Below are 14,596 nucleotides of genomic sequence, written 5' to 3'. Positions count from 1 at the left end.
GGAATTTTAGTCTCAGTGTTTTCATGTACTCATTCATTTGTTAATTCACACATTTATGTATTCAACAAATATTTATTGAGTGTCATTTTATGCTCTAAAGAGGGAGTAGAGTAGGCAGAGATACTTCAGATACTAGAGCTGTATCTCACCCTCAGGTTAGACTTAAGAGAAAGAAGGGCAGCAGGCTGCCAGAGCTTAGATTAGTTGTCCAAAAAAGAAGCAGCGGAATCCACACTGAAGCCCAGATCCAGCCTTTTCATTATGACATGCACGATCCATTTCTATGAGGTCATTCATTCTCTGTGTGCCTCGTACCTCTCCTCTGTTAAATGGAAGAGATATTCTAGATCTTCCCAACCCAAGAAATATGGTGGGATAAAAGAAGATCATGTAATTGAAAGCTTTTTAAGGTTCTGTGATGAGTGATGCCACACAATTCTCAGATATCATCATGGAATAGTGATGAAATTTATGAATCCATGATCTTTCCCACTAAGAAAGACACTTAAAATTCTGATAGTATTAGCCTGTGCTCCTCCCACACTTTGTTTATAAATCGTTCCAGAGTCTTATATAAAACCTGAAAGAATAACATCATAGAAATGGAATACAGATGATGATTACTGACATGTAACATACATGTACTTGAAATAAATGTGCTGTGATTATAGTTTGTGGCTTTGTTGTTGTTAATATTGTTATTAGCAAGTTGAGAATAATGAGGGAGGAGAAAGTATTTACCTTTAATTGAAAAGATAAATTCTGTACTTGGAACTATTAAGGTCGATCCATTTATTCTTGCACCCATTCCTGAACAAAATGCCAGCAACACTTGGTACGTACTCTTGCCTTTGAAAAATAGGAAGAATCTCTTAAGGGCTCAGGTTTGGCTTACTTATATATCCCAGTGAATTTATTATGAAATATAAAATTTCCTCATCCTTCTGAGGGAAAGGAATATTCCTCTACTTTCCCTCTTGGTTCTTATGGCCAAACAATTAAAATGACATAATTCAGATTGACAGCAAAAAAATCAAATTTTAATACTTACCCATGGAGAACTCAAATAAGCATGACAACTCCAAAGACAGTAAGGCAAAATGAAGTATACATGCCATTTTTGGGTCTGGGACTTCAAAAGGAAGTAAGGCAATTCACAGGGAGATGAAAAGAGTTTATGTTTAGCAAACAAAAGTTTGCTGGCCCACCTAGAGACAGTGGATCACAGAGAGGACTTTGATCAAAAAGGCTTTCTGAGTTTCCTCCCCATCTGCCATATCTAGTTTATGTTAATACTGTGGTTATCTACAGTGTTAGTTCTTCTCAGAACAGGCCTTATATCTTAAATTCTTTTAGGCAGTTTGGGGGAAGGTCAAAGGTTCTTTCTGCATCTTTTGTTTCTTAAAAATAAAATGTTTCTCATGCCAGAGGGACACATTTTGGTATGGCAGATTTTGCTTCCTTATGTCCTTGTATACAAAACAGTATAGTATATTGTGATCTTTACTGTTTTTAGTCCTCCTGGTGGCAGGAAGAAATACATATAAAGAAACAAGTAATAATTACTTTTAAAATCAGACCTTCCCACTAATATATTTTTACTTTTTTGACTAATATTTTTCTGAACTTACATGGCTAGTGGTAAATATTGTACAATTTATCATCTCTAGGACACAATGCAGAGTATACCACTGAATTTCTTTAAAATCATTATTCATTAAATCTTGTTCTGTTTATTTTCCTTTTGACATATAAAATAATTATTTTGCATATGGAAATTTAGATTGAGTTTCAGAAGCTGCTTGATAATTCACTTGAACCTTTGATAACGTGGTGCAAAAGCTGAGGGGCACAAAAATTATCTTCTAAGGGAAGCATTATAAGCATTTTATACCAAGAATCACTGTCACCAATAGTATTGTAATCATGCAGCCATTACTATGCAGACACATAAAAAGCTTTAATGATGGAACATTTGCTCTCACAGTACCCTGTGGAATTGATGTGTATATTTTGATTCTTTTATTAAACGTGGCTGCTGAAACTCCAAGATGGTAAGAGACTTGCTCAAGGTCACAAAGAAAAATTAATAACAGAGTTAGAGAAAGAGCTCATGGAATTACATTACTAGGTCAAGTATATTGGTCACTAAATAACCATACTCTTCCACCAGTGTTTAATGGCAAAATTGTATGCCTCAGTTTGATACATGGGGTAATATTGCAGCCATAATATAGGTCAATTGTTAATTTTCTCTAGGTCCTGGTCTTAGTGTAGCTATAAGCAAATCACTTTAATTTCTTGATCTTTAAGAATATGATATTATTTGCCAGTGACTTCTTATGTTTACTAAATGTGGCATATCATTGGATGATATGGCTGGATTGTGTTTCTCATTATGGCCTCAACAACATCTCACATCGCATATGTTCTTGAGCAATACGACTTTGCCATTCCCTTATCAAGGGGTGAAGGTCTAATTCTGCTCCCCTAAAATCTGGACTGGTCTTAGTGGCTCATTAGTAAACAACAGAACGTGCCCAAAGCGACGGCATGAGTTCCCAGGATGCATCAGAAGAAGTCCCGCAACTTCTGCCTGGGTCTCTTGGAGCACTTACTCTTCTTCCTCTAGAATTCTCCCTCTGGGAATCTCTGCTCATCCGGAGAGTCCCAAGTCACCCCGAGAGGCCACATGTAGCATTGACAGTCCTGGCTCAGCTCTGCCTTTATATCATCCCAGTTCCAATGCCAGACTTTATGAAAGAAGAAGCCCTCAAATAATTTTAGACCTAGTTTTTTGAGTTGCCTTCATTCCTTCAAGTTTTACCAGCTGTGGCCCCAGACACCTCAGACTAGTTGTAAGCCATACTGCACACCGTCTAAATTCCTGACCTACAGAAGCCTTTGAGCAGTTGGAAAAGGGAGACGTAGGTAAAAATTTCTCCCTTTTCCCCTCTAGGTGGAATGTCCTACAGTGAAGTTCATGTGGCTACTCAGAAGACAATCCTATGAGATTGTAGTCACGTTTAGCTGTGGCCAATTTGATAAAACATCTTCATATTATTGCTTTCTTATGCCCTCTTTTGCTCCTTTTGTCTGGCATTCGTGTTGCCCTGGACTTCATTTCCTTATCAATAGTAGTGTATGAGAGTCTATACTTCAAGCTCTGCTTTCTGCTGAACCCAATATAGAAAAGAGGAATTTCTCAATTTGAGGTTTCTTGTCCAAACCTCAAACATGTATCACCTTAACAAACGATTGTCATGTATCACCTTAACAAATGGTTGTGGCCAAATAATCATTAATCTGAGGCTTGAACTCAGAGCATCAATGTGTGCTTAATGACTACTGGGCCAAAATATCAAATGAAAACTTTTGTACAAATACTGAAAAATATAAAAAGTAAAAATTTCTATTATAGCGACAGACATTTTTTGATAGAGTGATTGGTGGAACCTAAGATACTAATGGCTAAGGAGCACTTCTTTTCTAAGGAATTAAGGGTCAGGCAGAGGAAGAAGAGATAGATCCAATTAACAATGAGCAGGGGGAGTTGTGAGGGGGAGGAGGTGGGAGGTAGGGGTGTGGGTCAGCCATCCTAAGATGGCTGTTGGGCAGCCAGCTCTTGGCTGGAATATCTGGAGTGAGCTGCTATCTCCTGGCCTAAGTGAAAGTGATGTTGAGTTGAATTCTGAAGATGAAGCCACATTACAGAACTCTGGACTTAATTTACAGGAAGATAAAGAAGACGGAACATGTCAAAAACAGATTTTAAGTTGTCCTACACATGGATCAAAAACTGAAGCAGAAGCAAATGTAAATGCACATGAAGAATATCCTTCTGGAATTCCCTTAAATATATGGAATAAATTTCAAGAATTCCATAAGAAAATTTTCAAACAGAAAATCTCACCTTCAAGAGTCGGAAGGAAAAAAAGAAAATGCCCCAGAATAGGTAAATTAAAGACTGAAGAAGAATCTCACAGTGAACAGTCCTCAAGTAAAATCCAGAGTAAGGAGCTTCCTCAGTATTTTGGAGTGAATGATAGGTTCGAACCCACTGTTAAAAGGAAAAAAAGGACAAGTTGGGCCTTGAAATGAGCATGGACTGGGCTGTGGAAGAGTGGAATATTGCAAAGGCTGAGGAACTCGGCAACCGGCTAGCTGTTTGAGAGCTTGGTATAAACACTGCCAAAGCAGATGCCTTCCACAACTTTGTAAAAGCCAGAAAGGATGCTGAAAATTCACAGGATGCTCAAAAATAGAAGACACTTGCATAGGGGTTTGAAGCAAAGATGAAATGAGAAACCAAAAGCAGTGTGGGATATATGTAACTTTTCAGAGTTCTTAAAGATAATTGAGTCTTTACTTGAGTCTTCAACTGCTCAATTTACTGAAACTATTTTCCTGGTTATGTTAAACAACTCAAGAAATTAATAGAAGTAGAAAAAAGAAGCATAAATTTGCAAGTTGATTATCAGCTCTTTCCAATCTTTCTAGAGTTTGTCTTGTTGAAGTGAATGGAATTGAGTATTCTGTTATTTGTACAAGAAATTTAAGTACACATATGGGGGAAAGAAGATAGGATTTTATTTATTTATATAGGCCCACAGTATAAAATCAATTTTACTCTTCATCTATTTGGCATAGCATAACCAATGAGCTAATTGTACTTTCGTATCTGTACTCACTCTAACTGCACTTACTCTGGAATTGTGTTTTTAAGATTGGTACTTGTTTATAATGGATTAGTCATAGGTACTTGAAAATCTCAATTGAAATTGTCTTTACAGATGACTTTATCTTAATGTTATAAAAATAATTACTGGTTCTTTATTGGAGGCAGTAGAGTTGATATTTTACAGTCACGTAATAAAGGCAATTGATTAATTTTTGTGTACCTTTAGATAGGATATTACAATTTTTTTAAAAAAGGATAGAATGTAGTTTTTGGAAGTGACTTAAATTCAATTCTGCTTAGAAATATCTTCCTAAATATCTCTCTTTAGCCATGTCATCCTTTAAATTATGAGATAACTTTGATGCAAGAAAGGGCAAATTTCTCCAAGTGAAGGGGAGACCAAGCCCTGCACTGAGAGAAGAGGATCCTTTGGTAGAGAGTGTGGAAAGAATTCAACACACGCGCCAAAGTTAGAGTCAAAAGGAAAATTTATTAGAAATGGGACTAACACTCCACAGAGTGTGGTCTTATCTCAGTGGCAGAGAGACGGACAGAAAAAAAGGCACTGAGAGGGACCCTGAGTGTTCAGTTTATATGTCATTCCCATTTCCTTTGATATGGATTTACAGTGAAGAAGGGCAAGAATATGTAGCATGAAAAGGTAATATATAGAGTGAAAGGCCTGCTGGCGGTTCCCAGCCTTTAATCCAATGGTTCCCCATGGTTTTAGCCATAGGGAATGACTCTTGGTTCCTGTTTCCCCTTCACAGGTGTGGGGAATGGGTTGTTAACAATCCAGCAGAAATCTTCCTTTGTTCTACAGGTGTCCTCCAGGCCTGGCTGCAGAGCTGATCAGCACATTACAGTCTCTGATTGTGGCATGATTAACATTTTTAATTATTTTGTCTTCTCTCTACATTAATTCTTAGAAGAGAAAATGGTATAATTGTATTAGACAGTTATAACTAAAGACATTATAACTTCGGACCTTTTGGGGGAAAAAAAAAAAATGAGCAGTAAGAGTGATGAGAGAAACCCAGGAGGCTTCAGTAATCTGGAAGCAGAGTTCAAACAATGCAGACATTTAAAACAAGATGAATGAAAAGTCTCCATTGGAACTGGTCCTGGAAACTTGTTCAGATACCAGTATTCATTGTGAGAAAACTGCCTCTAAAAATGGCTTAAGTTCTTTCAAAGTAAAACCCAATATAATACTAAAACATGTTCAAGTTACCCCTCATGCTGGTACTTAGTAGTCATATCTAATGAATTGTTTACTGATCTTCTAATAGAAAAATTTGGGAATTTGTGAACGAAAAATGAGGTTGAAAAACATCATTGAAAAAACAAGGATAAAGCGACATGGCTGATTGGTAGCAGAGCTGGAGCAGGAATCCAGTTGTTATGGCGCGAACGTTTCTGAGACCCACGGAGCCAATTTAGATTAATTATGAGCCTTTATTAGTTGGCCGGTGACTGACTCTCTACCACGCAGGGCTAGAGGAGATCAGCCCCGAGCTTTCAGAGGTGGCAGCTGATAAAGCTCAAGACCACATCCTGGTGGTCTCCTGAACAAGCGAGCAGATTACAGAAGTGGAAGTTGGCTTTTAGCATATCTTTGCTCGGAACAACACCCTTAATTGACAAGTAAATGGATTACAGAAGCAGACATTGCCCATCTACATATCTAATACAATACACTTCCTAAAGCACACACAAGCAAGTAGGACAACTTCTGGTATCTAAAGATATTTCTTCCCTGTAGCTGACTTAGCTAGTTGGCTCACTGGAAAATTTTCCACCCTTAACACAGTCTCTTGGTTATTGCATACGTTCCTTGAGATCGTACAGTCCTTGAAATGACCACATCTGTGTTACTTGTCCTGTAAGTCCGGTGACTACCTCTAGGCTTAGCACCTAAAAAGTACTCAAAGAGTCTTTATTGAATTAATGAAAAGCTGTGATCACATCATAAATATTTAAAGCAAATATGCTTTCTTACTATATTTAAACATGTACTTATCAATGCAAAATATGGAGGAAAGAAATGCTTTCTGTTAAGATAATAATACTGTTCAATTAAGAATGTTCTCTTGCTGTCAGAAAGATTTTCATCAATATGACATCAATATTGTTATGTAAAATTGCTAGGGAGGTCAAAGAAATGGAGAAAAAGAACATGACATACACATACTTTGTTAAGAAAAATCTGTGAGGTTTCAGGTTTTCAAGAGATGGTCTTTTTTAGCATCAGGGCTTACTAAAGATGTCATAGTTTTATTACTGGTAACGTTGATGGGCTCATGATTTAGATGGATTACCGAAGTCTCTAAGTGCAAGGCATTTTCAAATTTTCAAAACACTTTCTTGTGCTCAAAGCATGTTTGAATCACTGGTAGTGTACTGCTCCCTGACAAAGCAATCTGAACACTACTATAATCCAGCAGGAAAATCAAAGATGTCAAGACTGCCTAAGGGTAGTCATGTTAAACCACGTGATAAAGATCTCTAAGCATGCATCTTTTATGACATACTACTGAAGTTTTAAAAAAAGTTCTCAGATACTGAAGTCTCAAAAAAAAAATTGGATGATTAGTAAATTTGGAAATAATGTTTTTTAAAACTACAATAAGGCCTTAAGTATCTGTCATATGGGCAGGCATTGATAAATAAGTAAAATTATGTCTTTATCCAAATGAAATGGATATTCCAAAGTTCTTGCAGTAAAGCTAACTAACATACTTAGATCGTGATATGGCCACTTTGCAGTTTCTCCTCATTCAGAACTCATTCACTTTTATTGACATGCAATTTAAATAGACTCTCAGGCTGCAAAGTAGGGAGGATGACAGGAAAGCTTTAAGAAATAAAAGGTTTGACACTAATAGCAAATCCCTCATTTAACCAGAAATATAAATAGCAAATTTGACCAGAATTTTCTTAATGAAGTTCTTATTTTATGTTTATAAATGCACATTATTTTTTTAAAGACATGGTTTCTTTTCATTTCATTTAGTAACACTGTTTTCATATTCAATTGTAATATTGAACTTAATTTTTTAAAATATTTATTTTATTTTATTTTTTAACGATGAGGCAACCCTTGATTGACCTCACAGGTTGCAAGGATCTTATTAGCTTACAATCTCTTATTTTATTTTTAATGCCTATAGCACCTGGTCCTCTTAGGTGGTCTCTCCCATCCAAGTACTAACCAGGCCCGACCCTGCTTAGCTTCCAAGATCAGACGGGATCAGGCTTGTTCAGGGTAGCATGGCCATAGACTTTAACTTTAAAAATATCTTTCTTAACCATATTTTCTTAAAACCATACAATGGGATAAGGAGAACTTTTTAAACCTCTTTTTAGATAGTATTTAACTTCATATCTACCTTCTGAGGAAGAATTAAAGGTATAAATCAATACGAATTTACTACAGTAGTGATCAAAATGTAATGTTAAGGAATGTCTTATGCAGGACTCAGTTCTTGTAAAGTTAATGCAAATTGCACTTAAGTACTAGGGTTTAGGTATGTTTTTCATTTGGAAACAAGTCTTTTTGTATGCATAATCTATAAAATGTCACTATGAATAAAGCTAACCAACTGTTGATTCAACTTTCTAATGGATTTACTAAGTTTTTTCTCTGTTGGCTCTTTTTCCATTCTAATACTTAGTAACTTCTGGGGTAGAGAGGAATGGTTCCCAAGTGCCTGGGTTTTCTGAATTTGCTTTTGAATTAAACTCAGTTATTCACTCAGTGAAAATTACTTTCAAGAAAAGACTATGGAATCTCTAGTGTAAAAATTGGGAAATTATTAATATTTACTTGATTTTATATATATTGATTCTATGTATAGTTTTACTTAGAGCTTATAATAGAGAACTTGTAATAGTTTTCTAGAATCATTCTGTCACCAGAGAGTGAAAATCCTCTCCTGGCACATTGTCCAGGTTCTTGTTGTCTCTAAGAATTGAGCAAGACACCAAAATACAGTAGAAAAGGAAAGTTTCATTAGAAAGGAAAGGACACTTCCAGAAGTGGAAGGAGGCCTGAGCAAAGGAAGCATGGCTCAAAGTCCTGGTAACAAAGCCTTTGGGGTTTTTATCCCTATTTGCTGTGGGTGGTTACTTTTCTTAGAGGAGTGGGCTTCCTTGATTGACCGCTAAGATTGACAGGACTGAGTGATTCATCATTTTGCTTTCTGCGCATGTTTGTTCCCAGAATTCAGTCTGTTATAATGACATTACTGAACTTCTGGGCACATGCATCATATTATAATGATGGTATAAAGAGGCTCAGGTGAATTGAAGATTGTTGGGCTCTTCATTGCGCAGGTGCGAGTGACTGGCTGAAACTGGTACCTACATCTCTGCCTACTGGTTTCTTTGTGTGAGTAAAAAAAAATGCCTTCTGTTTTACTTAATTGTGGGCAGGTTAGGGCAGACCCCTTCTAAAATAGGATGACCTCAGTGTCTTTGCAGGCAGACGCAAAACCCTCTAACTTTCCTGCCTACCTCTTGCCTGAGAGCCATGAACCAACCCCCTTATTATTAGTTATGGATGTTGAGGGATAGGAGGTCTCTTCTTCCCTATCTGCTTCCTGCTGAGCGTGGTTGTAGTTCCTGCCTACAGGGGTTTCATGGAGCTCTTTCCCTTTCTGCCTCAGTCAGGGTGGGGTCTTGGGTTTCCTGCTCAAGTGCTACCTCAGTCCCTAGACAAAGAAAAGAAGATATGAACTCGTTATTTAAATCATACATCTATTAATTTCTAATATTGATTTGCCAATTAAGTGAGTAAAGGGAAACAGGCTTGGTTAATATGTTTTTTAAAGAGTAAAAAGAAAGACCTTTGGCTTAAAGTCCCGTCACCCTCAGACTGTAAGGGCCCTGCTTGAGTTAACACCATTTCTGCTTAACAATGGGCTGATACCCTTATCAATAGCCAGAAGATCTGAGTCGCAAGGGCAATTATTAGGATTTGAGGGAGAGGGCCTTTTTCCAAAGAAAGGAGAGAAGAAAACTTAAGTAGGTTTACTAAAAAGATTAACTCTGCAAGAGATGTCCCATTTCATTTCCTGCTAAAAGATTAAGAATTTTACAAGTGATGTCTCGTCTCAATAGGTTTGTATTTTAGTCTTTCTAAGAATCCATATTCTGAAATTAATTTGTCCTTTTTAATGTTAGTAAAGACTCCATGCCTGGAATTTAATTTTTTTTTTTTTCGTGCTATAGTTTGGCAACTTTTAGGCCTATTTCTAATTCAAGCACACAACACTGAGCTGCATTTCGAAGGCATGGTTTAAGGGGAAAAAGAAGCACTGTCTGAGAAGCATTATTTTTAAAAAGAAAAAAAGAATGCATGGACCTTAAATAAATAGCCAGATATTTCTCCAGCAAAACGGATTTATGTAGGAACAACAGAGAAATGCAATTCAGGACATAAGGTTTAATGTGGAAACTGGCATATCCAGAGAACAGAAGAGAGGAACATCCTTTTATAGAGGGAAGGAGAGAGTTCAGGGGGGCCTGTTGTAAACGGAGTCCACTGGAGAAAACAGGGAGTTCAAAATGTAGTGGCTTTTCATTGGCTGAGTTGTAACGGTCTTTCATTGATTTCTGGGCCAGAAAAGATCCCCCTTCTCCCTGCTGGGATTGTAGAGTAGAAAAACATCTTCCTGTTGGAGATGGAAAGTACATCTTTGTTTGGGGTAATTGACAATGAGTATTAGGGTGTGAAATCTCCCCCCAACAGGCCCTTCCAACTTGAATTTAAACCAGGTTTCTGTTTATTAATCTTCACAAATGTAATAGAATAGAAAAGTAGTATCACAGCGCTTTGCAATTACTAAAGAGAAGAATTATTTTGTAAACTTATTTCAGATATTTTTATGATTGCATGTGTGTGCATGCACTGTCATGATATAAAATGTATATGATACTGCGGGTTGTAGCAAAATGACAAAACTAAAACAATTTAGTAACAGGCTTGATGTTCTTTATTCAAGAGAAAGCAATTCATAAGTTGGGGGAGTACAGTCTTTCAGGAGCAATGGAGCATTCTCCCCAAGGGATTTTGGGCAAGAGTGAGTTTTGTAGAGCATTAGAAGAGGTACTATGGAGAAAGGAGTGATTGGAGGGGACTGCATACTGGTGCTTATTTAAAAAGATGAAGGAACAAGGAAGTAGGTATGGAGCCCAGAGTAGGTTTGGCATTTGGGGATTATTTTACTGGATATACTGTGTTTCTTGGTCAAGTGGAACATTTACAGGCTCAAAGAAGTTTAGTTTGCTGACCTGGCATGCTGGGTGGAGAGGCTTTATCTGGGGCCTAGAAGTTTATTTCAAGGTAGTAAAAATGTTAGAATATTGCTGGTGTCAGGAATACCTGTCAATAGTGGGAAAGAAGAAAAAGAGATGGTTATAGAGAGCAGCAGTAGCAACTCAAACGATGTCAAACAAGCAGGAAAGGCATGGTTCATGGAGTGATCAGAAGTATCAAAGAGTGTAAGTAAATGCTTCACGTTTAAATGAGAGCTGAGCCAAAGCCGTCCGACTTGGCAGGAAAGAGATTTTTGGTGTCAGCAAAGGCTGTAACTTTAATCAGGTGTTGGCTATAGTAGCCAAATTTTTAAAGAATTAAGGGCTAATAGGGAGATGAAGTCATATCAGAAGATATATGATTTGTTCAAAGATTTGTAAATAGAACAAAATAAATAACAATTAAGTAGCATGGTATGGTCTAGTAAAATGTTCTTTTAGAATATAGAGAGCTGGCTCTCTTTGAAAGAGGTGCTCGGAGTTGGAAATTTTAAGAACCAAATGAGAGCTGCGAAGGTGGAATAGTTGTATGATGCTGAAGCCAAGGTGAATTTACTGGGATGCAGCTGACAGAGATAGACAATGACCAGTGAAGTGGAGGAAGGCTCAAAAAGGAGCATTCGTGGTCGGGAAGATATCAAGTTGACCCAGTTTGTAAGAGTCAGAGAAAAATTACTATCTTTGAATTTCAAAGTCATCATTTGAAAAGTGTTCTAGCTCTGGTCTCATTATTCACAGATTCTGTATTTGTGAATTTACCTACTCACTAACATTTATTTATTTGTAACTCCAAAAGCAATACTCGGCATTTTCACCATTGCCCACGCGCATGAGGAAGCAAAAAATTTGAGTCACTGAAGCTCATGTTTCCAGCTGAGGTCAAACAAGGGGACTTTTTCGCTTCTTGTCTCAGTCTCAGGCTGTGAACAGTCTCCTTCTTGCAAGGTATTTAGTGCCAAGTTTTCCCCATTTTTCTGCATTTTGTTGGTGATTTCACTGTTTAAAATGGCCCCAAGTATAGTGATGAAGTGCTATCCAGTATTCTCAAGTACAGGAAAGCTGTGATGTGCCTTGTAGAGAAAATATGTGTGTTAGATAAGTGACATTCAAGCATGAGTTTTGGTGCTGTTGACCATGAGTTCAATATTAATGAAGCAACAATATATATTAAATAAGGTGACTTTCAACAGAAACAGATATAAAACAAAGTTATTTATTGATCAGTTAATGGAGATGTGACCAGATACTTGCAGGAACCTAATCCAGTATTTCCCCTAGAAACAATGGCTCAGTATTTGCTAAGTCATTACTCACAGTGACTGGTTAGAACATAACTACTGCGAACGACAAGAATTGACTGTATTTTTAAGTAGTCCATATTTAAATATATTATTAAAATGGAATATTGATAATCCTTTAAAATATTTCTCAGTTCTATGGTTTATTCTGCTGTGACATATTTTTTTGACTTGAGGCATAATAATTGATAAAACATTTTTTATAAATTTCCGTGTTGAAGCAAAGAAAATATATTTCACTGCCTTTCCACAAAACCCATACTGATTATTTGGAGGAAATTTCATAATCATTTATTCAGTTGTTATGAATCTTTCAGATAATAAGCCATTAAAATTGGCTTGCATGTTAGAATGACTTCTTAAACAATATTTAAAAATATGTTAAATATTTTTATCATCTTATAGATAATATAATATTGGTATGTGTGTTTTCTTCATCTGAGTTTGTATCTTTAGTATAAAATCATTTCTAAAATTTGATCAATATGAAGAATTCCTTAATGTTTCCTAAAAGCCTTCTGTTTTATTGCTTCGAATAGCCTATTTTTCCTATAAATATCTGAGATAATGTTACTGTTTATATCATCAGCTAGAGAACCTGAAACAGAAGCAACAATACTTCGGGGGAGTTTTGTAGGAACTATTGAATAAAAATTATTGAGAATAACCTTCTTATATCTATGCCTCTGCCACCCTCCAAAGAGAGATCCCGTAATGAATTAGTGAAAGTAAAATCTATTTGAGTCATAAGATTCAACACGTGACAGAATATTTAATATAGATTCTTCTGAGAATTTAACAGATAGGCACAGACTATTTATCATTCTAACAGACATTTAATAAAGCAAGTAAGGTTAAGTAGAATATTTCTGTGATAAAAAGGTAGAAACGACTAAGGGAGAGAGTAGGTGAAGATTGCATACTCATTAGAGACTGAGCTAGAACCACCTAGCTAAGCCACTTCTGAATTCCTGATCCTCAGAAAGTATGTGAGATAGTTAATTAATGCATGTTATTTTGAGCCAATAAAATTTGGAGCCAATAAAATTATCATTACTTTGGATCAAGGATTTAAATGTCTCTTTGCTTGTGTTGATCAGTGTAAATCTTAAGAAAGAGTAATTGAAACGAGCTTCAGTACGAAATTCCAGAATTCTCAGACTATCAGGAAGACCCTGGTCTTGAGGGCATTGTCGCCTAGATCAGGGAACAATACATACATAAAATAGAATACAAACAACAGAATAGAAAAAAATAGAACATAAACAATGCTGCCTCTGCTATGTAAACATGTAAAATATGTAAGTATGCAAATATGTAAAATAGAATAGAAAAAAAATAGAAAACAAGCTATGCAGCTTTCTTTTATGTAAAAAGCCAGGATGTGAAGTGGAGGGAGGAGGCAAAAAGAACAAATGGATTTTCTTTATATCAAATTCTGCATATAACTGGGTTTGTTCACTAAGAGTTAACTTTTAGCTTTGGTGGAGAAAAAAGAGCAGCAAAGAAATTAAACTAGAACTTCAGAAGTAAACTACAACTTAAACTTTATCTGAGGAGGTTCCGGATCTCAGCACTTATCATAGACGGGAAAAACACTAGGACTAAATTTTAGGTTAGGTTAAAAAGTTTTCCTGAAATATATGTACTTTTTTAGTGGATCTAATACATTAGAACTAATATGAAGTAAAATGTAATATTCTAAAGCGTGAGTTGATGCTTTTGTATATTTTTGTTCTGTAGTACTATCCTAAGATTTGGAATTTGAGGGACAGGGAAATGAGGACTATTTCCACAGTCCTTGTGTGTAGAGAAGACAGGAACTAAGCTGGATATAATCAAGTATATTTTCTTGGAAAGTTTACACATGAGAAGAGGGTGATTTGGGAGAAATATGAAACCTAGAGGAAAAGTTTTAATTGTCCTTCTTTAAGGCATGTGGGGAGACAAGAGTTGTGAATGAAGGGAAATGAGACAAAATGTAGCAGGAAAAACAGAATAGGGCTTTACAAAAGTATGGATACCTCAGCTTGACTTAAGGTATAATAAAACTTGTTTCAGTATGAAACTACATTTTTTTTCTTCATCAAGTCTCAACACCGCTGAGGTAAATAAGGATTCTGGTGAAAGGAGTTTAAGTGGAAACCTTTCCCATTTTATCTGTTACTGAAAATCTTTTTAAAAATTCTGTATCTGTCTTTGATTTAAGATCTTATGGTGCTTCAAAAATAAAATAAAATAAAAAAAGATCTTATAGTGCTTTAAAATCACCTCATTTTCATTGTGTATTTCTGTG

At 36.2% G+C, this 14,596-nt stretch overlaps 1 protein-coding gene and 2 pseudogenes across 20 annotated transcripts in view; 2 read left to right on the top strand and 1 right to left on the bottom strand.

Moving 5' to 3' along the window:
• Positions 1-14,596, top strand: part of MARCH1 (membrane associated ring-CH-type finger 1) — a 612,422-nt gene that overhangs the window by 79,767 nt on the left and 518,059 nt on the right. The gene's annotated exons all lie outside the window — the stretch shown is intronic.
• LOC105294505 lies at positions 3,604-5,149 on the top strand (annotated as a pseudogene).
• Positions 7,846-7,966, bottom strand: LOC111742208 (annotated as a pseudogene).

This window comes from Pteropus vampyrus, unplaced genomic scaffold (genome assembly GCF_000151845.1).
Source record: "Pteropus vampyrus isolate Shadow unplaced genomic scaffold, Pvam_2.0 Scaffold88, whole genome shotgun sequence".
Taxonomy (NCBI): Eukaryota; Metazoa; Chordata; class Mammalia; order Chiroptera; family Pteropodidae; genus Pteropus; species Pteropus vampyrus.
The sequence above is the reverse complement of the archived record's forward strand: the minus strand, read 5'-3'. Positions and strand labels throughout refer to the sequence as shown.